This window comes from Eleutherodactylus coqui, chromosome 9 (genome assembly GCF_035609145.1).
Source record: "Eleutherodactylus coqui strain aEleCoq1 chromosome 9, aEleCoq1.hap1, whole genome shotgun sequence".
NCBI classification, from domain to species: domain Eukaryota; kingdom Metazoa; phylum Chordata; class Amphibia; order Anura; family Eleutherodactylidae; genus Eleutherodactylus; species Eleutherodactylus coqui.
In genome coordinates this window covers 149,759,375-149,784,255 of record NC_089845.1, presented here as the reverse complement: position 1 = coordinate 149,784,255, position 24,881 = coordinate 149,759,375, and the positions used below count along the sequence as shown (strand labels likewise).

Sequence of the window (24,881 nt, the reverse complement as noted above, 5' to 3'; positions counted from 1 at the left end):
TTACAAGGTAACAAGTTCCATAAATCTAACAATTTAACTCCGAATACCCCTTTAACATCTTTTAAACACCACGCCGAATAATGTCATGCTTTTACTGGGGTTGCAGTTTCACCTTTTTAATGTCAAGCTCCAAATCATTCCCATGCTGGATAGACCCCAGTATAGTCAGAGGGGTCCATTCATGCCCGATCCTGCACTTGTTTTCTCTTTTCGACTGCGATTCAATAGTGTGAACTTGGCAGAAAAAAATAAAATTGAGAGCCACATCCCTTAAACACCACAACAAAAGGTTACTTCTTAGCCCAGGTGATCCAGTACTGCAGCCCAACAATTCACCCAGTCAGTTGACAGTGGATGTCAGGTGACTGCAGCCTACCAATCAGGCCACAGCCTGACAGCTTGTTTTCCTGGCATCCTTGGTGCCATGATGCCCGGAGTTACAAAGATGGTGATGTTTCGGTCTCTGATTGGCAGACTGCAGTCATCCGATCTCTGCTGTCAGAAATGGGATGAATTATTGGACTGCAGCTCTGGATCGCCAGTGCCGAGGACGACAAGTACCTTTCTGTTTTTTGTTTTAGATGATGCGGCTCTAAACAAAGTTATTTTCTAGCAGGACATCCCCTTTAATTTCACCAGAGAAACAGTAAGTTACTGTACAACTATCACAGAGCTGCAGCACATAACCTACAGAGAACAGTACATATGAGAACTGGCCGTTGTGCTGACCAGAACATAGAAGATTCACATGAGGATGGGAAGCTAGAAACAACCGACACAGGCAGTGCGGCCTTCTGGAAGCGCTACCTGTAGCAGCTCCAGCAGGACAGGTGTGTGATGTTCCTTACAGGCCTGCAAGTTCTAATTGGACCCAAATCCTACAGCACTGTCCATCTGGTTCAGATTATCCCTTTCACCGCCATAAGGAATATAACTTCATAATACTGGCAGCACAGTCATGTGAAAGCAGGTCATTGCGACTTCTCATATTCTACTCCACATCGACGTGTGCCTGCACATCATTTCCTTATGATAGTGTTATTGCCTGCAGTCTCTATGGCAACCTATGGCAGGCCGGACACACCCCAGCAGCCGATGTCCGCTTTCTTCTCTCCGCATGCCAGGAAGCTGCGGTCAGACCTGCGTTAGGGTCAGTTCAGCGTTTCCATTTCTCTGCTCCGTTTTTGGAGGAGAGAAATTGAAATAAAACACACACAAAAAAAATTGATCCGTTTTTCCACACTGATTTCAGTGAGGGCTTCAAAACCCGGAAAGCAAACTGATGTTACCATCCATAAAAAAGTGAAGCTGACAGTATGGAAGACCAACGCTGCAGACCGCGCTATTCTAAGAGGATGGAAACCCAATGAAAGCCTTTAATTTTTTTCTTTTAAAATGGCATTGAAAATCAGATGGGTGAAAAAACAAAAACAAATCTGCTTTACCCTTATTTCAGTTTCTCGCCTCCGAAAATATATATATCACATGGAAACCCTAAACTGATCTCAACGCTGGTGTGAAATCAGCCTAAAGCTGGATTCACACGAACGTATATCGGCTCCGTTTTCACACCGAGCCGATATACGGCGTCTCTATCTGCAGGGGGGGATCCTGGAAGAGCCCAGGAGCAGGAACTGAGCTCTCGCCCCCTCTGCACTATTTGCAATGGTGAGAGGTGGGGCTAATTCTCATAACTTAGCCCCGCCTCCTTTCATTGCAAATAGTGCAGAGAGCAGGCAGAGAGGGGGCGGGAGCTCAGTTCCTGCTCCTGGCTCTTCCATCCCCCCCCCCATGAGGACAACGTATATTGGCTCGGCGTGAAAACTGAGCCGATATACATTCGTGTGAATCCAGCCTTAGGCCGCTCTCACAGCCAGCTTTTTACCGCCCTCTAATAATGTGCTGACTGGGGTACAACACCTCCATTGATTTCAACTGGGCTTCGCAGACCAGCGCTCTAACGGTGCGATTGTCAACGGTGCTCTACTTTTGCCCATTTTCACGCACCTCATCACCCATCACAATGATGGGGTGTATTTTAAACCGCTATCCAGCTCTATAACATGCGTTTAAAAGCGCTGTGCAAAATTGCGGTAAAATGGCACGGATTCGGATGCCCCGTTTTGTGACCGTACGTGTGACAGCGGCCTTACACTAAGCGTATGCCTCAAGGTTTTCAGGCTGCCAGCCATGAAGATAACCCTGTTAGTTCAGCAGCTCTGTTTTCAGTGGCGATCTGTAAGTTTCTCAGAGCGCAGTGGTTCACTGGAACGCGCTACACCAGACAATCACGGACACTCCGTTTTAAGTACGCCCTAAACACACTTTAAGGAAACCATCACATCCTCTAATCTAAGGGTCCTGTTAGAGGAGACGAGCCATCAGGCAAACTATGCCCAACACTCGCCCGAGTGATGCTCGCTCCTGTGCCGTTACACAGGAGCGAGTATCATTGGTATCGCTCACAGCATGGAGGTGCAGCGGTCCGGTGAGCGCTCTCCCCCCGACCAGCCTCCATTCACTGTACAGATAGTTCAGTGTAAACAGTCATTCTGAACGGCTTGTTATTCAGTTGTCTGTATGCATTTACTCCGGATGATTATCGCTCAGATCCCACCGCAGTCGCACCGGATTTTGAGTGATAATCGTCCAGTGTAAAAGGGCCGTAACCATTTGTAACACTTCGTTTACAGCAGTTTCAACAGCGCTGGCATGGAAACACAGCTAGGGAAGCTGGAAAAAAAAAGGACTACTCACCTAGCAGGCGCCATCCCTCCTGCTGCTCTCCAGCGTTCCTGCAGGCTTCAGTAACGTTGTCAGCCTCCGACAGACCATCTCTTGCTGGTATCAGGGTTGGAAACCCCGCCTGCAGCCAGAGATCGCTCGAATGGTTCTCGAGCGCCACACCAAAATCAGAGCCAGCGCTCGATGAACCAATCACAGCCATTCAATGAGGCAGGGTTTTCTTAAAAGCAAGAGATGCTCTGTCAGCGCTGACAAATGCAAGCATGCCTGCCGGAGAGCAGCAGGAGGGACCCGGGCGGCGCCTGCCGGAGAGTAGCAGGAGGGACCCGGGCGGCACCTCCCAGAGGTTTTTCTTTTTTTTTCATGCAGTGTAGCTAGGACGTTTAGCGCTGTCAAAAACACAGCGCTGAGAACTCTGCCCATTGATTTCAAGGGCCAGAATGCCTGAAAATAGACCATGCACCACTGGAGAAGCGGCTGTCTGCACCTGTATGAGCGGTCCCATTGAAAACAAGCGTTGTACCTCGATTGGCGCAGAGCTGAAAGCGCCATGCCAATCGTGGTAAAAAGCACCTGTATGAGGGGGGGCCCAAGGTTCAGTGGAGTCCACCAAATGTGTGCGCCAACAGTAAGCCTGTGCCCACGATTCTCCCAGCCTTGGCTGCAGGTTAAACCTCAGTATTAAAGGGCTTGTCTCAAGTTATAAAGTTATTCCTGGATAGGAGAAACTTTATGATAAATGGGGATCCAAACCGATCACAAGAACGGGGGTCCGGCGGGTCTCCCAAGTGAATGGGGGTTGTGCAGGCGGTCCGTCACTCCATTCACGTCATTGACCACCCCGGAGATTGTCAAACAGCTTGCGCACTCCTCTCCTTTGCGGTCATTCAGGTGACTAGAGCACACAGGCGACCTCCACATCACTCTGGGACTGACTGGACCCCCGTTCTCAGGTTCAGCGAGGGTCCCGGCATGTGGATCCCAACTGATCATAAAGTAATCTCTTATCCAGAGGATCACTTTATAACTATGTGAACAGAGCTTTGAAGAGCTGTGCCATCTTTGCCAGATCAGGCATGCCAACAGCCTCTGACTATATAGAATGGCGTCCGGTCTGTCCAGCCTTTTATGGAGCCTCCAACACAGACGCTACACAGCCGCACCCGACTACAACACACAATAGTCAGACCACCCAGAGAGGTTACATTAAAGGAAAACGTTGGTCACAGAAGACGAGTTCGCTTGCAGCGATACGCCACCATCAGCGCAGAAGCCTCACTGATGTCATCCGGTTTACGGCTGATTCACGCGGGGCGGGATGGCCGCAGACCGTCGGGACGCAAATGTCGTCAGCAATTTATATCCAGTGAAAAAGCAGCAAAGTGGACCAGATTCGCAAAAATCTCGGCGTGGAACGTCCATTATATCTCCGTCTGCGCTGCGGCCTCCATGGGGACGGTCGGCCGCAGCAGAATGTAAGTGGTGAAGCCACTTCAAAAGCTGCGCTGAGAGTTCTGAAGCTTCGTTTCTGCCGCGGACATCTGGCGGTATCTCCGTGCGGTCACTCTGCGACATTTCCAACCCGTGTGAACCCAGCCTAAAGGGTTTTTCTGGGACTTTCTTGCCGCGACCGATAACAGACGGGTCATGGAGAGGATTGTGGGATCGGCCTCAGATCCGCACCGATCAGCTGGTTCTCCTGTCACCTCAGAGGATATGGCAGTGGAGCGGCCACAAGCTGCACCTGCAATACCAACCTGGGCCACTGCGTTCTAGTCAGCGCTGCCCACCCCAACCAGAGGGCCCCACCAATCACCTACTGATGACCCGTCAGTCAGCGATAGCAAAAAACAAACAACCCCTATAATCCGTATCCCAACTGCAGTCTCATCAGACAGCGACGGGCCGTTACCAAGGCAACCGTACCCCTCATCACGTATTAGCGCCAGATCTAGCAGACAATCACCAAAACTACATAGTGCTGCCTGTAATACATGCCCCCCCCAAAAAACAGGTGTGGGCGCCTAATACAAGTCGCATGTAGGACGATGGCACACGCCACGCACGGACCGGCCTAGTGCTGTCACATCTGGTCCTCACATCACCTGAGGACACTGCTGTCATGTCTGCCGCAGGGAACCTTACAGGACAAGGCCACACATCATTTTATGACATTTTTACCACAAAAACACCTCAGACACTTAAAAAAAAACCGCCATCCGCCCGCCGAACTCCACCACTTTGAATTTCCCGCGCTCTCTCGAGCCGTGACCACGTGACATCCCCCCCCAGCGCTCGTGCACTGAAGCGTTCGGGTGACGCGCGGCGCACAGCCGTCACCGGAGGGGTGGTAAGACCAGGACAACCACTAGAGGGCGCCACTACAATGAGCCATTCAAATGACACAGAGGGGGTTACTAACCGCGGAGAGCAGAGCTATTCGCCTAGAAGCCGGGTTTGTGTAAACAGCCCACCACGGCGCGACCCTCCGGCAGGTACTTACGTGAGGTAACGGCCCAAAGGATTTGGGGAATCGTCTTCTCTTTTTTGGCGGAATTTTTAAAGAGTGGTGTGGGAACACAAAGCAGAAATCACACGGGCGCCTTTTGCCATAAGCCCGAAGGGAGGCACGGGCGAGAAGCGGCTCAGCGGCGCTGCTTAATCCGTCAGATACGATGAGGAGACAGAAGCCTGAGGAGGTTCTTGTACGCGCGCTGTGCCTGCGTGTAAATGGAGGAGAAGTCAGACAGGATTCAGCCAGCCAGGGCCGGCTCTGAGCGAGCTCCTTATATAGCTTCCAGAAAGGGGTGGGCGGGGTTACTCGGTGACGTTCGTAGTTTGGGGCGGGGTTATCTGTTCTGACCGGTTGCGGTTAGGAGTGACGTTGTCTGCTGCGAGCTGGAGATCGCCATTTTTGGAACTGGCAATGAAAAGGGCAGTGCGAGGAGTGTGAGGGCAGGACGGGCAGCAGATGGGAAGTGTGAGATCAGCACATGGATTAGAGGGATTTACACTACAGCTACGCCCGTTTACACAGGGTTGTCAACCAAACTTAAAGGGGTTGTCTCGCGAAACCAAGTGGGGTTATACACTTCTGTATGGCCATATTAATGCACTTTGTAATGTACATTGTGCATTAATTATGAGCCATACAGAAGTTATTCCACTTACCTGCTCCGTTGCTGGCGTCCTCGTCTCCATGGTTCCGTCTAAATTCGCTGGCAGCTTGCTTTTTTAGACGCGCTTGCGCAGTCCGGTCTTCTCCATTCAGCACGAGCCGCTTCAGTGTGCTCCCCGCTACAGCTCTTCTGCGCATGCGCAGACGAGCTGTCACTGCTCGGGAGCGCGCTGGAGCGGCCATTCTGCACCATCCTCTGTTAGAGGAAGGTGCAGAAACTGGAGCTGCCCAGCGGAGAAGCCCAGCCCAGCAGCCCCGAGAAGCCTCCCAGGTAAGTGATGGGTCGGGGGGGGGGCTGCCGCTGCGCCGGGGGGGGCTGTCGCTGCGCCGGGGGGGGCTGTCGCTGCGCCGGGGGGGGCTGCCGCTGTGATGGGGGGGCTGTCGCTAGGCCGGGGGGGGGGGGGGGGGGCTGCCGCTAGGCCGGGGGAACTAGCGCTGGGCTCCGGAACCTAGCGCTGGGCTCCGGGGCCTTCACCTGGGCTGAGGGTCTAGCGCTGGGGAGCCGGGGGCTAGCGCCGGTTACCTGCTGCCTGGCGGTGGGCGTCTGGTCGGCGGCTGCGGGGCGTCTGGTCGGCGGCTGCGGGGCGTCTGGTCGGCGGCTGCGGGGCGTCCGGTTGCCATGGAGACACAGCTGGCGGCGTCTCGGGAGCGCGCACGTCGGGCTGCAGCGAGCGACGGGGAAAGAGCCGGCGGCCATCTTGAGGAAACTTTTATAAGTTGCTGAAACGCTGGAACGGTAAGTACGAACCAGCTAGAAATGTCATTTACAGGGGGGCTTAGTAATGTATGTTTAATGGGGGGGACTGGGCAAAAAAAAAATTAACTGCTTCCTCGAGACATCTCCTTTAAGTTCCTGGACAGTCTTTACCAATAAAGTACTTTTTTCAGGTTTATGATAATTGATGGGGTGATTGTAATTGTCATCAGCGCACAGTAAATAGTGGTGGACAGTTCATATTAGCATTTATAGACATCTAGTGATCATTATCATTTATTATAGTCTTCCTCTCTCATGTCTGGGATTTTTTAAAATAACTTTTAAAAAGTAGAATTCAGGTTGACAGCCGTGCACTAAGGACTCGATCACATCGGGGTAAGTGCCAGAGGTTTCCGTTTTAGGACTCCGGCACACTTGTGTTTTTCTTGCGCATTTTTTTCACGCAAATGTCAATGGGACTTTCTAATGTTAAAAACGCATGGCACAAAGAACTCAAGTTTGCACTTCTGCAATTTTTGTGCGATGCGTTTTTAACATTATAAAAGTCCCATGGACAATCGCGTAAAAAAAATGCAGCAATGTCGCGCGAAGAAAATGCGCAAGAAAAATGCACATGCGCAAGAGCCCTAAGGCCTCATGTCCACGGGGAAAATCAGGCCCGCCGCGGATTCTCCATGTAGAATCCGCAGCGGGTCCCTCCTGCCCCGCGGACATGAGGCCTAAAAATCAGAATAAACTCACCTGCTCCGGACGATGCGGATCTTCCTTCCTTCGCGGCCGGATCTTCTTTCTTCGGCCCGGCAGATGTGCTCGCACGCTGGCAGCGTGCCGTGTGCATGCGCCGGGCACATCCGCCGGACCAAAGAAAGAAGATCCGTCCGCGAAGAAGGGAAGATCTGCATCGTCCGGAGCAGGTGAGTTTAATTCTGGTACGGGTCTCCCGCGGATCCGGACGGCTTCCATAGGCTTTAATAGAAGCCTGCGGGAGCCATCCCCGCGGGAGACCCACGCGAAAATGGAGCATGTCCATTTTTTCCCGCACGCAGATCCGCGCCTGACGGGAAAAATGACATCCGCAGGTATTTAACTACCTGCGGGTGTCCAATGCATCCCTATAGGGCGCAGATCCGCGTTCGGGAGAAACGCTGCGGATTTTAAGCCCGTGGACATGAGCCCTAATGGAAGCACATGGACTACAATACGGTCTGTTCGGTTTCTGGGCGTCATTTTGACAGGATGAAATAGCGCTGCATGCATCCTGTATTTTAACGGAAATCAGTGACGGAGGCTCCTGACTGATGTGAATGGCTGAGTGCTGTCTCTGATTGGTCACAGCGCTCAGCCAATCAGAGCCAGCGCTTTCAGGAGGCGGAGATTTTTCATTTCCTGGCCAGAAGAGAAGCAGAAGAAGAGTGCAGGGACCTGGTAGAAGACGCACCAAAGATGACAGCGCTACTAAGGTGATGTATTTTTTTTTTCTACAGTTATGGACTATTTTCGGGGTAGGGCTTAAATTTCACAGAGGATCGCGATCACCTCCCATTGACCTTAATGGGGCCGGCGCTTCTGCCACTGGCCCCATTGGAAACAATGGGCGAGATCGCAAAACTAATGGACTTGCGATTTTGTTTTAATGCTACATCACACATGTGAATGGAGCCATTGGAACCCATTTGCTTCATAATGTTGCGATTTTTCGCAGCACTGGGAAATCGTGCAATTTCATCGCCATTGTGAAGGTGCCCTGAGTGAGAAGCCGCTCACCTGTCGGCCGTATAAACAGGAGTTGCTCAATGTTTCTGCGACTCGTGCTTACTGTGAATGGAGGGGGCAGCGTTCAAAGTTCCTTAACTTTTTAATTTTTTTATCGACGGAACTCCGTGGAGGCTTGTGACAAGCTGTAGTTTTTCTTGGTACCATTTTGAGATACACATGTCTTTTTTTGATCAGTTTTATTGCGTTTTTTTGGGGGGGCAAAATTTTCTTACTTTTTTAATGTCCCTGTAGGGGACTTGAACCTGTGATACTATGATCGCTATGATAATACATTGCATTACTTCTGTACTGCAATGTATTATTGATAATAATAGCAATTATAGGCCATGGCAGACCCAGACCCATTTCAATCATAAAGTGCTAACAGCAATTTACAAGATAGAAATAGTCACTTAAGGCCCATTTATACACAACCATTATCGTTCAAAATTCACTGAAAAGCCATCTTTTGAGCGATAATCGTTGTGTCTAAACGCGCGCCCATTGTGCACTTTTCCTGCACTATTCGTTCATTGCTCACCTCCAGCCAGCTTGAAGTCAGCGATGTGTCTTATCGGGACAACACGCCGAGTTCTCCGTGGAATAGCGCTGATAGTATTCTTTCAGCTGCAGTCCCGCTCGAGAAAAAAGCTGCTGTATGCAGATAGCAGACCTCCAGCTGTTATCTGCATTCAGCGAAAAGCTTCATTTGCAGGCTAATAAACTCTTAAGTAGCTGAGTAGCTACTTAAGAGTTTATGCAAAATGATCGCTCAAAACGGTCACTCAAACACACATTTGAGCAGATTTCGAGCGATCATCGTTGCGTCTAAATGGGCCTTTGAAGGGGTTTTCCCACAAACAAAACATTCCCTATCTACAGCATAAGTATCTGACCCCAGTGATCATAGGATCTATCTGTCAACTACTTCCAGCACTCCTGTAGACAGTGAATGGAGTGACAGGGGTCATGCACAACCGCTGCCCCAATCAAGCGGGGCAGATGGACCTGATTCTCATTATTGCTGGGGGTCCCAGTAATCAAACCCCCGTGATCGCTTAAGGTATTACTGGTCAAACCCCCCAGCGATTAGATACTTATTCTCTGCTCTGTGGATGGGAGATGTTCCGTTGCTGGAAAACTCCTTTTTATCTCCACCATTGCTGAGGAAGGACTCCATCCTGATTGGAGAGAAGCCGTACATGAGCCATAGAGATAAGCGGATACGCCTTCCAATCCAAGGAGTTTGACAGCACAGAATATTATGCAGATTTGCCAGTCCATAGATTACAATGGATTCATCAACATTGAATCTCATACCTGGCAAATTGATTTGACAGTATAACCTAACGACAAGTCAATATGTGGTTTGCAATTAGTCAGGGGGTGTCTTAATATGACAACCCCAACTCAGGGCCTAGCTGCAGGGCAGGAAAATATAGTACGTGGCACCAATTCATTTGAATGGGCCAAAGCTATTCTTTCTTGCCTGAACATATTATTTCGGAGGAGCAATGCTGGCCTTTGGTTAGATGGCACCCTGTGTGGAATATTATTGTGCTGACCCCCCATCATAAGAAAAGAACAAAATATATTGTATTGATAGGCGGTCTGCAGTGAGATGGCAGCTTCCTCACTCCAGAACAGGTCAGTGAATATGTACTCTACCAGAACCAAGCTCAGTACATAAATACAATACCAGAACCAAGCTCAGTACATAAATACAGCACTAGAACCAAGCTCAATACATAAATACAGCTCTAGAACCAAGCTCAGTACATAAATACAGCACCAGAACCAAGCTCAGTACATAAATACAGCACCAGAACCAAGCTCTGCACATAAATATAACACCCACCCACCACAGTACACAGATACAATACCAGAACCAAGCTCAAAATATGAATAAAGTAGCAGAACTAAGCGTCGATGGGCTGACAGTAGCGACTCAAAATATATAAGAGCGGAGGAGACAACGCCAAGAGAAGGATCATTCATGTAGCTCCACAAGACGCTGCCACATGGAGGAAGATCATCTGGGCAGGCAAACCTAAGAGGAGCAATCGCCCCCAACCTACAAGCCATCTGACGTCCTGTGATGGCATGGGTCACATGTAGCTATGGCCGGCCACATTGAGGAGAGTCAGGAGGCTCTCATTTACATTAGCTCATCAACCAAAACCGTCCGGTTCGGTTGAGACTTGTCTAATGGGCACCTTCAGCAAATATGTCCCAATGTCTCTAGCTTTGGTACAAAGTGCCCACCATTCTCTTATGCCCAGTCTTCTTGGAACCTCATATTTAGACATCAATATTAGAAACGGCACATGGTAGAAGGGGGCCCCATTACGGATCTTGCATTGGGACCCAGGAACTTTGTGTTTATGTTGCTAATTTTTTTCTGATATCTTTGGTAGAAATTTCTGCCAACAGTTCAGACATCAAAGCCAATTCTAGAGGGAAGACCTGGAATCCCCCACAGGCGGCCATGTAAAAATAGAGATTTGTTTCTCTCTTGGAAAGGAGACAGGTGGTTGGCTTACAGCGGAGAAGGACGACTGGTTTTCAGAAGGACTCAGATTGGGAGAGAGCAGCAGCGTTTTGTAATGACGTCTATAAGGAATCACATGTGGGCATTCCGGCTAATGCTGAAGTCCTAACACTTAGCTGCTCAGGTGAGCTGTGGGAGTCCAGGTACAGGGAGTATCAGCAACCAGACGAAGAATTCTAGATGATAACGCTGGAAACACGAACTCCGGTTAATATTTAACTACGCAGAACTGGATAAGCCATTCGGAGAAATTTTCAGTTTCAGCAAAAATGATCAACTTCAGTGCCATCAACTTTAAAGGGAACCTGTCGCTAGGTTTGGGGCCACTCAACCACCATGGCGCATGTTGTTGTGCAGCTGAGGTTTAGCTTTAGAAAACCTACTCAAAATTGTCTGTTTCTGTATTGTGTAATAAAAAAATACCTAAAAATGACCAGAGATGAACCTGGACTCCTCTTCAGTGGCATCAAGAACAGATGGCAATAGTACATGTCGCCTTACTTGTATGAAGCCTCCTGGAGGGCCTTGAGCTGGTGGCTGAAGAAATGTCAGTGGACATATGGCTGTTGGCTTCAGGATATCTATAGAGAGCAAGGGGGAGAATAAAGGCAGGAGATTGGCAAGGCAGCGATTGGGAAAGGAGAGGAACAACTTTTACTATTGACCAATCCTCAGGATTAGTCATCAATAGTTGATCGACGGTAGTCCGCCACTCGGGATCCACGGTAATCAGCTCTTTACCAGACCGCCATCAGTGCGGATAGCGCTGAAAGCACATAGTGCTGTCAACATTGCGGTGACCCAGGTTGGTACTGCAGGCACACCTCCCATCTGTTCCCAGCACGTTCTGCACTGACACTGACAGGCCGAGCCAACAGCTGATCTGCAGAGATCCTGATCAGTGGACTACCACCGATCAACTATTTATGATCTATCCTGAGAACAGGTAAAAGGCAATAGGAAAAGTCCTGGATAACCCCTTAAACAGGGTCCAGTGTGGCCAGGTGAGTTCAGATGCTCATGGATCTCTCTCGACTGTCCTATACACATCTACTCTTGATTCGGCCAAGTGCTCATGTTCCCCATTGAGATAGTTGGAAAGGCCACAGCTAGATAGCTTACTAGAAAGAACAAAAGGATCGGGTGCTGACATTTAACATGCCCAATTCTTCTTTTCCCCAACATCAATTGTCTAGAAAAGTTGGGAGGCCCCCAAGTTGGGAACTTCAATCAACTTTTCACTATTGTGTATGGGGGCCTTTAGTCATCCGGCTAAAGAGAGATATGCCAACCACACATTCCACCAGTAATATCCGCTAACTGCGGGGGGCTTGCTTTTGAGAAAGTTTTGCCCAGGTGGGACACCCCCTCTAAACTTTAACATCACAGAAACAACAACTTGAAAGGAAACATTACTGAATCTCGTCCAGTACATTTAGCATCTGATGGAACGGATTAACAGCGGAGGTTATTGTGCCGCCATAGACATTTTTAGTACAAGGGTTAAGTTACGGGCGTATTGGCTTCACCAGTGGGACTTTTAGGGCCGCCTTCATCTAATCCTTCATCAATGACCAGTGATAGCAGAGGCTTCGTTATCACTGACACTGTGTTCTATCTGTCATCACTCGGTATTATCGAAAAGGTCACATGTTCTGCTCGCCCACCTAATGAGCCTGCATTGTTTTGGCCAGATTATTTGGTGATTATGACTTGTCCAACGAGAACCTTCTGTAACACATAAACCTCACAATACTGAGAAAACTAATACCAAGGTAGATTTTAGAATGTTCACAGTGTACCCAAGGCTTAAAGGGAACCCGTCACATGTAATAAGCACTATAAACTTAAGTTATGCTGCTCATAAGACAGGGAACATGGAGTCCGAGGATCTCTGGGCTGCGGCGTATTTTTTCGCTAATACATCGTACTCGGCCGTGTGAATGAACGAAAAAACGCTAATTAAGCTAGGGATTTGATCAAGGAAAATCGTCTATTCATGCGAATTAACGACACGCACGAGCGAACATAAAAATGTATGCGCCGTGTGAAGGACAGCTGACAGCGGTGAGGATCAGAGGTAACTCCAATCCCAGACATTCAAAGGGGTTTTCCAGGCAAGTAGCATTGACGACCTATCCTTGGGATAGGTCATCAATAGTGGATCGGCTGGGGACCGCCTCTTGGAACCCCGTCTTATCATCTTATCGGGTGCCCGCTGTCAGCACCACAACACACGGGTGCGGTGCAGTGTGGAAGCACTTAGTTCCGACCCCTGTGTAGTGGTTGGTGCTTGTAATTGCAGGTACAACTGTCATTGATTCTAAGGAGACCCCAGCCTGCAGTTACCAGTGCCAGCCACTACACAGTGGTTGTAACTAACTACTTCTGCTCCGTATCCCTGTGTGTTGTGGAGCTGACAGCAGGCGCCAGGGGCGTAACTATAGAGGATGCAGGGGATGCGGTTGCACCCGGGCCCAGGAGCCTTGGGGGGCCCATAAGGCCTCTCTTCTCCATATAGGGAGCCCAGTACTATGAATAAAGCATTATAGTTGGGGGCCCCGTTCCAGGTTTTGCATTGGGGCCCAGGAGCTTCAAATTACACCTCTGGCAGGCGTCATATCAGCTGATCGGCCAGGGTCCCAAACGGTGAACTCCAGCCGATCCTGAGAATAGGCCATCAATAGTATATGTCTGGAAAACCTATTTAACCATTTAAATGCAGCGGTCAGCACTGACTGCAACGTTTAAATGGCTTGATAAGGGGAGAGGGCTCCTTCTATCCTCAAATGTGACAAACTGCCTACTAGATACCAGCAAATATTCAATATACTGCAACGTAAAACATTTGGAGTGTATTGTGAAAGACATCAAAAAATTACAAGTTCAACTCCTCTATGTGGACTAAAGAAAAAAGTAAAAATATATTTAAAGTTTTTTAAATAAAATAAAAGTTAAATAAACCCTACCCCCTTTCCCAAGTACACACAATGGTAGAACACCCAAAAGGGAAACATAGTTGCTGGCCACTCCCTCATATATCGCAGAGGAGCATACTGATGTAATGTCAGCTAAACATATTCGAGTAATGCAAAGTATAAGTCTAGCGAGTCTACTCGCACATAAGGACACTGCTGGTCAGCCATTCTAGGCTTTCATAGCAACAGATGTCCGGCATCGACTGAGATAGCAGCTTCTCTTGTTACAGAGTTACTGTATGTCCTTGGGGAGTAACTTTTGTTTTCTGGATCTAAGAGGAATCCCTGGCTATCATGCATTAAGGATCACCTTAACATGTTCCCCCAGCACCCACAGGTCATGTTACATACATATGCTATTGGATTACCAGAGCAAGTGCTGAGCCGAAAATGTAACTGACCACATAGACTACACAAAGATCATCGTCATCTGTACAAACCCTCAGGCCTCCTTCACACACACACAGTTTTTCAATGCTGCGTTTAAAAACTCAGCCAAGGCTGAAAAAAAAATCAATACTCACCTAGTCGGCGCTGTCCAGGTCCCTGCCGATGCTCTCCAGAGCTCCTGGCACCTGTCATCACCGACAGAGGACCTTTTGCTAGTGACGGGGTTTGAAGACCCCGCCTCCAGCAAGAGATTGCTCTGATTGGCTAAGCGCCGCTGAGTGTCAGCAGGCTCAGCCAATCACAGCCAGTGCTGGATGCACCGATCACAGCCATTTATTGAATGGATGTGATTGGTGCATTGAGTGCGGGCTCTGATTTGCGGAGCCAGTGCTTCTGAACCAATCCGAGCAATTTCTCACTGGGAGGTGGGGATTTCAATCCCCGTCACTAGCAATAGATGCTTTGTCAGCGTGACCAGTGCCCGGCAGTCTGCCCGGAGCTCTGGAGAGCAGCGGCGGAGACCCCGACAGCACCTGCTAGGCAATTATTCCTTTTTTTTTTAGGTAGTGCAACTAGCGCTTGCGTTTACCGTACCAAGTTGCTGCCCACTCATTTCAATGGGCGATGAAGGGCTAAAAACGGCCAAAGATAGAACATGCATTGCTGTCAGAGCGCAGCGTTTTGACGCCTGCATGAGCAGCTCTATTGAAATGAATAGGAGCGTTGTACAGAGTGTAGCGCAGCGCTAAACGCTGTACAAAAACATCCGTGAGAGGGAGGCCTCATGTCCACGGGCGGATTTGATTTGCGGAATCCGCACGGAACACCCACGCGGGAGATCTGCAAATCAAGCCTCTCATAGGTATGCATGGGCATCCGCAAATTAAAGCATGCAGTTTTGACTTACTCACACAGACTTTTTTTTCGGTGGAGCCTCTCGATTTTCGAGCGGAGTCTGTTCTATTTTCTGGCGTTTAGCGCTCCTCATCAATGTCCAGTGACGTCACTCTGGTCTCCCCTTTCATGTAACGTTTACAGGCTGCAGCAGCTTGTGACAGGCTGCAGCCAAGGACAGCTCAGCGAATAAAGCTGATAATTCTGGGGTATAATGTTGAGATAATATTTGAATAAGTCAGACAACCCTTTTAAAGGAAGCCTTAGAGGTTAAATAGATGGACGTGTCTTAGTCCCATTATGTGGCCATGAAAATCAAGGCTGCACAACGGGACGAAACAAAACCATTAATTTCATTGGTTTTGTTTCCACTATCGGGATTCCTGCACATTATTACTACATGTGAGAAAGATATGGCAGGACCGACGTACCCTCTTCTTTTTTCAGACTCACACATACTGACTTTGAATAGTCCGGAACAAACAAAACATGGTTCATGCACTAATATGCTCCGTAGCGGCGAGGTCATTAGAACATGCTCCATGTGTTTCTGTCCTCAAGGGTCAACGTCACACAAGCCAACATATTATTCAGATTCCCACAATCAGCTAGACTATGAACGATTATCTTTCAGTGGTGTTAAAGGGGTTGTCTCGTGAAAGCAAGTGGGGTTAAGCACTTCTGTATGGCCATTTTAATGCACTTTGTAATATACATCGTGCATTAAATATGAGCCATACAGAAGTTATTCACTTACCTTCCCTGCGCTGGCGTCCCCGTCTCCATGGCTCTGTCTAATTTCAGGGTCTAATCTCCTCCTGATTGGCTGGAATCGGCACACGTGTCGGGGGCGGAGCTATGCGATGACGCGCAGAAGGGGGCGGAGCCAGAATGCCGCTCGTGCCGGACCGAAGAGATGGGAGAAGACCCTTCTGCGCAAGCGCGTCTAATCGGGAGATTAGACGCTGAAATTAGACGGAGCCATGGAGACGGGACGCCAGCGCAGGGAAGGTAAGTGAATAACTTCTGTATGGCTCATATTTAATGCACGATGTATATTACAAAGTGCATTAATATGGCCATACAGAAGTACTTAACCCCTCTTGCTTTCGCGAGACAACCCCTTTAAAGCATTCATCGACTGTACGAAAAACGATAATTTGTTCCTTGTTCAGTTTATGCATGCCCAAAAACCGAACAATGAATAGGCCCGTGTAAACAGGCCATCTAGCCAGGAAAGACTAGAAGCAATGGGATGAAACTGAAAGGGAGGAGACACAGATCAGTGAGGGTGATCAATGAGTGGAACAGGTTGCCACGGGAGGTGGTGAGCTCTCCTTCAATGGAAGTGTTCAAACAAAGACTGGACAGACATCTGTCTGGGATGATTTAGTAAATCCTGCACCGAGCAGGGGGTTCAACCAGATGACCCTGGAGGTCCCTTCCAACTCTACTATTCTATGAACGACTGCCTGTTAACTGTGAATGGAGCTGGGCAGGCTGCAACGATCCCCGGTTCGATCCGTCTCTATTCACTGAATGAAGATCATTCCTTTGTAAAAGCCCAGGAATAATCACCATTGGGTCGCCTTGAGTAAAAGGGCCCTAATGCATAATGCCAGTCAATGCCAGTTGTCCCAGCAATATCCCTTTCACACAGGAGTGATGATCGCTCACTGAATGTAGGCTGAGTGCATCGAAGATCTCTTCCTACTGCCTGCCTTCATTCAGAATGAACAGGCAGTCACTTATAGATGAACGACTGCCTGTTTACATGGCTGACTTTTTCGGTGAGCTGAATCTGACAAGTGAGTGATCGTCTCCCGTATTAACCCGAGTCAACAGTCACTCATTTCAGCGATTACTTGGGTGACTGTCTGCCCATGTTTAAAGGGGTTGTCCCGCGCCGAAACGGGTTTTTTTTTTTTCAATAGCCCCCCCGTTCGGCGCGAGACAAACCCGATGCAGGGGTTAAAAAAAAAAACCGGATAGTGCTTACCTGAATCCCCGCGCTCCGGTGACTTCTTACTTACCTTGCGAAGATGGCCGCCGGGATCTTCACCCTCGGTGGACCGCAGGTCTTCTGTGCGGTCCATTGCCGATTCCAGCCTCCTGATTGGCTGGAATCGGCACGTGACGGGGCGGAGCTACGAGGAGCCGCTCTCCGGCACCAGCGGCCCCATTCAGAAGAAAGAAGACCGGACTGCGCAAGCGCGTCTAATCGGGCGATTAGACGCTGAAAATTAGACGGCACCATGGCGACGCGGACGCTAGCAACGGAACAGGTAAGTGAATAACTTCTGTATGGCTCATAATTAATGCACGATGTACATTACAAAGTGCATTAATATGGCCATACAGAAGTGCTGAACCCCACTTTGTTTCGCGGGACAACCCCTTTAAGTACCCTACAGAAGTTAGCATAGCGCAGTTTGAATCGGCTCACCGCTAGATAGCTCCACATGTATTGATCCAGCGTGGATGGTGCACGCTACAAACACTGTTCCGGGCCTTGGGGATAACTAAAGAAACAAAGGTTGAGTTCAGCACTCATCCAAAGACAAGAGCCATCTTTCCATTTAAATTCACATGCTGAAAGCTTAAGAAAACATCACAAGGGAATCATTCTTAAGCGTTTCCAACCAAGCTGCCTCCTTGCTCTGAAGCATGTGATGCGATGCACTGAATATTTATGAGTATTTGCATTAAACCAGGTTAAGCCAAGATGAAGTAGGGAATTGTGCATGAAATAACACTCAGGCCTCCCGCACACGGCCGTTTTTGTACAGCGTTTAGTACTGCCTTTTCAGCACTGCGCTAAACGCTGTACAACGCTCCCATTCATTTCAATGGGGCTGTTGACACAAGCGTCCTCAACGCTGTGCTTTGGCAGCGATGCATGCCCTATCGTTGGCCGTTTTCAGCCCTGTGTTGCCTGGTTAACCTTTTCCAATCCAATTTGCATCCTTGTTTTCCTAGGGAGCTTATTCTTTTTCCGCCTTTATAAAATGGTGCTATCTACTGGCTAAAGCCAGTACTGCATGAGGTGACACGTTGGATAGGCTCCGACAGCAGAGAGACTGACAATATACAGTAAGAGAACCCCGACGGACGTCTTCCAACATCGGAGCTGTACAGCCTTAAATCATAATGTCTTCAGACGTCAGGCAGTGGATTGAAAAGAGTTAAAGGGGTTGTCCCGCGGCAGCAAGTGGGGTTATACACTTCTGTATGGCCATATTAATGCACTTTGTAATATACATCGTGCATTAAATATGAGCCATACAGAAGTTATTCACTTACCTGCTCCGTTGCTAGCGTTCCTGTCTCCATGGATCCGTCTAATTTCGCTGCCTTCTGGCGTTTTTAGACGCACTTGCGCTGTGCGGTCTTCTGCCTGGTGAATGGGGCCGCTCGTGCCGGAGAGCTGGTCACCGCGTCGTCATCGTAGCTCCGCCCCGTCACGTGTGCCGATTCCAGCCAATCAGGAGGCTGGAATCGGCAATGGAACGCACAGAGCCCATGGTGCACCATGGGAGAAGACCCGCGGTGCACCATGGGAGAAAACCGCAGTGCATCCCTGGGAAAGGACCGGCGGCCATCTTAGGGAGAAGATTTTTATAACTCCATATTTCGTCGGATCGGTGAGTAGCAAGCGGTTTAAAAAACGCTTTAAATTGCTATTTTATGCCAGGGGGTGACAGGGGGAATGGGGTAAGGTAAAATTTTGATGTTTGCCGCGAGACAACCCCTTTAAATCTAGGAAGACAGTGGAATCAAAACCAATATTGTAATTGAAATAGAGGTGATGGGAATTGGAATTTGAATAATGGTAATCCAAGCGTTACGCTGTCCCCTTAGGCCTCCTGCACACGGGCAGATTTGCATTGCGAAATCCGGAGCGGAATTCCGCCTCTGAATTCTGCAGCAAACCCAGCCCATAGCATGCTATGGCAAAACACGATTTCTTCCCCACGAGCGGAAATCGATTGCAGCATGCTGCGATTTTGTGCAGGCTACGCATTGACGGCTTCCATTGAAGTCAATGGAAGCCGTCCATCCCGCGGCCATTCTGCAATCATCATTGCAGAATGACGCGGCTCCCGTAACCATCACTATAGCAACGGCCCTGCGTCCTCTGTACTGTGCATTTGCGCCAGCAACGCACGGATGACAATATGTACATTATTTTTTTTAGTTAGGCCATATTTACACAGCCAATTTCCTAGTGCAGGCTTTTTAAGTTGCAAGACGCCCAAAACTCGCACAAAAATTGAACCCATTATTTGCAGGGGTGATTTTTCTCCCACACCTATGCTGCAAGATAGAAAGACTGCGATATGTTCTATTTTTCTGCGATTCTGCCGAAAACCTGCCTATTATTTGCTATGAAATCACATAGCACTCGTCATATATACATGCAAGTTTCATACGAGCGCGATGTGATGTTTAAACGTGCTGATGAAGGTCCTCCTAAAGCATCCGACCTTGAGGAGGGACGTTTGCACACCCGCCCAGATGATCGATAGGGTCATGGTGGATTGATGTACCCGTACCCTGCCGGCGGACATGCGGCACTGGGTCGGCCATGGAGAACCCAGGGATGCTAACCAGCTGCTGGATCTGGTTGACCACTACGCTGCCTCTGGGACGTCCATTCCGTCCAAACCCCCGCTACGACTTTCAGGCCTACACGGGGTAAGAGACCACAAGATGCTGGAGGGAAGCAGTAGCATGGCGGGAAGGAGGTTGGGTCACCGGAAGGGGCACAGTTGAATTTAAAAGCCCCTGATAGCCCCAACTCGGTTGCTAAGCAGAGGAAACCAAGGCCTTTGAGGTGCTAGACATGCCAGGGGCTCTAACATGTGTTGGCTCAGTGCCCTGTAACCAATGAGCCTATGGAGTGTGACGATGCTTGGCGCCGGTCCTTGTTCGCAAGGCCTAGTTGCGGTGCCTCCCAAAGACTAGAGACTGAGCCGCAACTGTGTCAGTTAAGTGTAAACTGCCATTCTGTGGAGGCGCTATTGGACTCGGGGAGCCTGGTCACCTTAGTACATGCTAGTCTGGTAGCAGAGGGCTTCCTACCAAGTAGTAAGCACATCAGTGTGGTGTGTGTATACACGGTGACACAAGGGTATATCCTATGGCACGGTGTAACTTTGAGACCCATGTCGGAACTGTGACCTACGATGTAGGTGTGGTCAAAGGGTTAATGCACAGTGTAATTTTCGGACGTGATTTTCTGGTGTTCTGGGACTTCTAAAGAGACTGAAGCAAACCCAGCTGACTTTACCCCTCCGCAGGATAACAGGGTAAATGTGGACATTGAACCAGGAGATGTAACCTTTCCTTTACAGGTCTTGGCTGGAGATGATGTTGAAGAGGAAGTTCACCCCTAGGTTCAGAATCTGTCCGATCTGGAGGATGCGCCTGAGAACTTTGGGACAGCCCAATTAAGAGACCACACTCTTGTTATTGCAAAAGAAAATGTTGTGATAATAAATGGTGTGTTACAGGATCCGGGTTCCCCCATTTTGCCATGAATAATAACTTGTTGTATAGAGTAACAAAAATCATCGAGAAAATGGTAGAACAGTTGGTCGTGCCAAAGCTGTACAGGCACAAGGTGCTAGATTTGGCACCATGTATTAGGGGGGCATTTAGGAACTGATAAAACGCAGGACAGAATTCTTCAAAGGTTCTTCTGGCCAGGGGTGTACAAGGACATAAAAGAGTACTGTGAGTCGTGCCCCACCTGTCAGATCACCGCTCCTGTGTCGCACGTCCGCAGTGCCTTAGTGCCTCTCCCGATTATAGAGGTACCCTTTGAGAGAATGGGAATGGATTTAGTGGGTCCTATAGTCAAGTCGGCTAGAGGACATCAATACATTTTGGTCATGTTAGATTATGCCACCCAGTACCCTGAAGCAATTTCTTTGAGAAGCCCTACTGCCAAAAACATTGCACGAGAATTGTCCCTTATGTTCTCCAGAGTAGGTCTTCCCAAGGAAATCCTCACGGACCAGGGAACCCCGTTCTTGTCCAAAGTTACGAAAAAGTTGTGTCACCTCTTTAAAATTGATCACATACGAACCTCAGTATATCACCCTCAGACGGATGGGTTGGTAGAGAGGTTCAGAAAGATCTTGAAGCAAATGCTAAAGCGGGTAGTGGAGATAGATGGTTGGGACTGGGACCATCTATTACCTTATCTCATATTCGCCATACGGGAGGTACCACAGGCTTCTCGCCATTTGAGTTGCTATATGGTCGGCGCCCCAGAGGGTTGTTGGATATAGCCAGAGAAACCTGGGAATCCAAGTCTACTCCCTATAGGAGTGTTATAGAGCACGTGGCTCAGATGCAGGACCACATTAATACTGTAATGCCCATTGTCATGGAACACTTGCAGAGGGAGCAGGAGGCCCAAGGCAGAGTGTACAATCGTTCTGCCAAGGTGAGAACTTTTAGTCCCAGTGACCACGTTCTCATCTTGGTACCTACTGTAGAGAGTAAATTTCTCGCTAGGTGCCAGGGTCCCTACGAAATTGTTGAAAAGGTAGTGTGGTGATGGCAAAATCCATAGAGGTATTTAAAAGGGCACTTGATGTCTTTCTGGAGCGGAAGGATATTACAGGATATAAATCTTAGGTTAACTGTTAATCTGGGTATACAGAAGGTAGGAAATATTAGTTGACACAAGGATTAGTCTGATTGCCATTAGGGAGTCGGGAAAGAATTTTTCCCCCAAAAGGGCTAATTGGCTTTTGCTCTTGGCTTTTTTGCCTTCCTCTGGATCAACAACACAGGAGGATAAACAGGCTGGACTAGATGGACATTGTCTTCATTCGGCCTTACATACTATGTTACTATGTAGGCGACGTAAACTATAGAGTGCACCAGCCGGGGAAAAGGAAGCCGTATCCGTATTAGGTGTACCATGTTAATTTAATAAAACTCCGGAAGGATAGAGAAGCGTTGGCTACCTCGAGCATCAGAAGTGGAGCCCGACGTTAGAGTAGGTGAGGCCCTCTCGGTGTGCCAACGGCAGGAGACAAAAGAGTTCCTGCAAAGAAAGAGACAAATTCTCTAACCTGCCCGGTCATACACATGTCATAACACATGATATCATAACTGAACCCAGGAAGAAGATAAACTTAAAACCGTATAGGATTCCAGAAGCCCGTAGAGAAGCAGTTGCTGCCGAGGTTAAGTGCATGCTGGAATTAGGAGTGATGGAGGAATCAAGAAACGAGTGGTCAAGCCCCATTGTGTTAGTTCCCAAACCGGAAGGTACTTGGAGGTTTTGTAATGATTTCAGGAAGTTAAACGAAATCTCCAAATTTGATGCATATCCCATGCCCAGGGTTGATGAATTAATTGAGAGACTGGGTAGTGCCAGATATATCATCACACTTGACCTTACCAAAGTGTACTGGCAAATACCTCTGACTGACAAGGCCAAAGAGAAAATGGTCTTCTCAACCCCCGAGGGCTTGTTTCAGTACAAAGACATGCCGTTTGGGTTACATGGCGCGCCTGCCACCTTTCAAAAGTCAATGGACCGGATTTTGAGGCCTCACCATAACTATTCTGACACATACCTAGACGATGTTGTAATCTTTAGTACCGATTGGGAGAGTCACCTTGGGAAGGTACAAGCGGTCATGGATTCCAAAAAGGGCAGGTTTAACCTTAAACCTTGGGAAATGTGCAGTAGCCCTGGAAGAAGCCAAGTACCTTGGCTATGTTATTGGCCATGGAGTCATTAAACCCCAGGTCAACAAGATAGAGGCCATACAGGCATGGCCTAGACCTTTAACAAAAAAATAGGTCCGAGCCATTTTAGGAATGACCGGGTACTACCGTAGGTTTGTGCCTAACTTTGCCTCCATGGCAGCACCACTTACGGACTTGACGAAAGGGGGCAAGTCAGTAATGGTGGCATGGACAGCCGAGGCCGAGCAGGCCTTTCAAAATTTAAAGTCGGCCCTTTGCCAACAGCCAGTGTTAACGGCCGACTTCTCAAAAGAGTTTGCTGTGCAGACGGATGCTTCTAGTGTAGTGTTGGGTGCAGTGTTGTCCCAGTCCATAAATGGGGAAGAACATCCAGTATTGTATTTAAGCTGGAAGCTATCTCCTGCGGAGAAGAATTACGCTATTGTTGAACGGGAATGTTTAGCAGTAAAATGGGCACTGGAAACGTTAAAGTACTATCTCTTGGAGGGAGAGTTCAAGTTGGTGTCAGACCATGCCCCCTTGACCTGGATGAAGCAAAATACGGAAAAGAATATTCACCCTCGAGTATAGACCAGGCAAGTCACAAGGTAACGCTGATGCCCTGTCTAGGGTGCATTGTCTGATCACTAAGAAGACTCAGGCCTCCGGTCTGGAGAAGAGAGAAGAGGGGGGGGGGATATGTAGGCATTTAAAGGGTGAATTTGGGGATGGAGTATACCTCCCTCCTAGGCTTTTAGTCTGGACAGGGTAGCGGTCCAGTCCACAACTTCACCCTAGTTCCCAGGTAGCTCAACTGGAGGCACTGACCCCATTAAGGGAGCAAAAAAGGCTGCAGCTTCCAGGAGTCAGTGTCTAACATCTTGAGGTGGGATTACCACTTGCCTGGTGGACCTGAGCACCCTGTGTGGTGCAGATTTGAATGAATTATGTCATATGGACCTATTATTTGGCTGTACAGCCTGACAGCCTGAGGAAGAAGCCTCTAAACACCTTGCATGGTGCACCTTTTTCTGTCGTATGGACTGTTGCTGTTATCTTTGCATGGAGTGCGCTGTACAGCAATAAAGGCTAAAGTGAGTTCTATACCTTTGTGGAGTCCAGTGTGTCGCTGCCGCCCCCCCCTCCCGTGGAGGAAAAATTACTACATTGCGTTTTTCAAGCTATTCACACGGGGTGCTGTTGCGTGAATGTTAAAAAATATGCAGACGCGATAGAAACCAACTATCCCAAGAAAGTGCTCGGAATGGCAATTAATGCTTAATTACGACCGAATAACAGGACAAACAAAACCATTGATTTCAATGGCTTCATTTCCACTGTAGGTAATATTGCGCTCAAGAAAAGAAAGGACTTGCCCTAATACTTTGTACTACGTGTGGGAAAGATAGGGCAGGACCAGGACCTATCCTCCCGCTTATTTTTTTTTTTCAAACTTGCGAGCACTAGTGCGGAGTTTGAATAGTCTGGAAGAAATCCCTGGTTCATGCGCTAAAACGCTCCACAGCGGCGAGCATATACGCCGATCCGCTTAAGCCCTCAGTGTTCTTCTACTAACTGTACATATTGCGAATAATGGCTTTTTAGTGCTCTTTTATGCACATTTTCCTTCTTTCTGTCTTGCCTCCTTAACCTGATTTAACCTGCTTTAATTAGTAGACTCATGAATACTTAATATATTGTATTACATGCTTCAGATAGGTTAACATAAAGGGCTACTCCGGTGAAAAATTTTCCTCATTTATTATGTAACTGGCCTCGCAGTATATAGAAGGAAGCTAGTGTTACCTTGGTTAGTTATTCCCTTCTCTCTGAAACTCCTGGCCTCCTTCTCCTCAGATGGTCATGTGATCTCAGCTCTGATACGCTCAGATTTCTTTGGGTTTATGTGTTCAGTTTCTAGACAATTTCTCAGTCCGTATGATATCATTACAT

The 24,881-nt window shown here is 48.5% G+C and overlaps 1 protein-coding gene across 1 annotated transcript in view; it reads right to left on the bottom strand.

Moving 5' to 3' along the window:
* Nucleotides 1–5,524, bottom strand: part of AZIN1 (antizyme inhibitor 1) — a 28,832-nt gene extending 23,308 nt beyond the window's left edge. The window contains exon 1 of the mRNA XM_066578625.1: nucleotides 5,249–5,524. The gene's annotated coding sequence lies outside the window, so the exon portion shown is untranslated. The remainder of the gene's footprint in view (nucleotides 1–5,248) is intronic.
* Nucleotides 5,525–24,881: the final 19,357 nt, after the last annotated feature.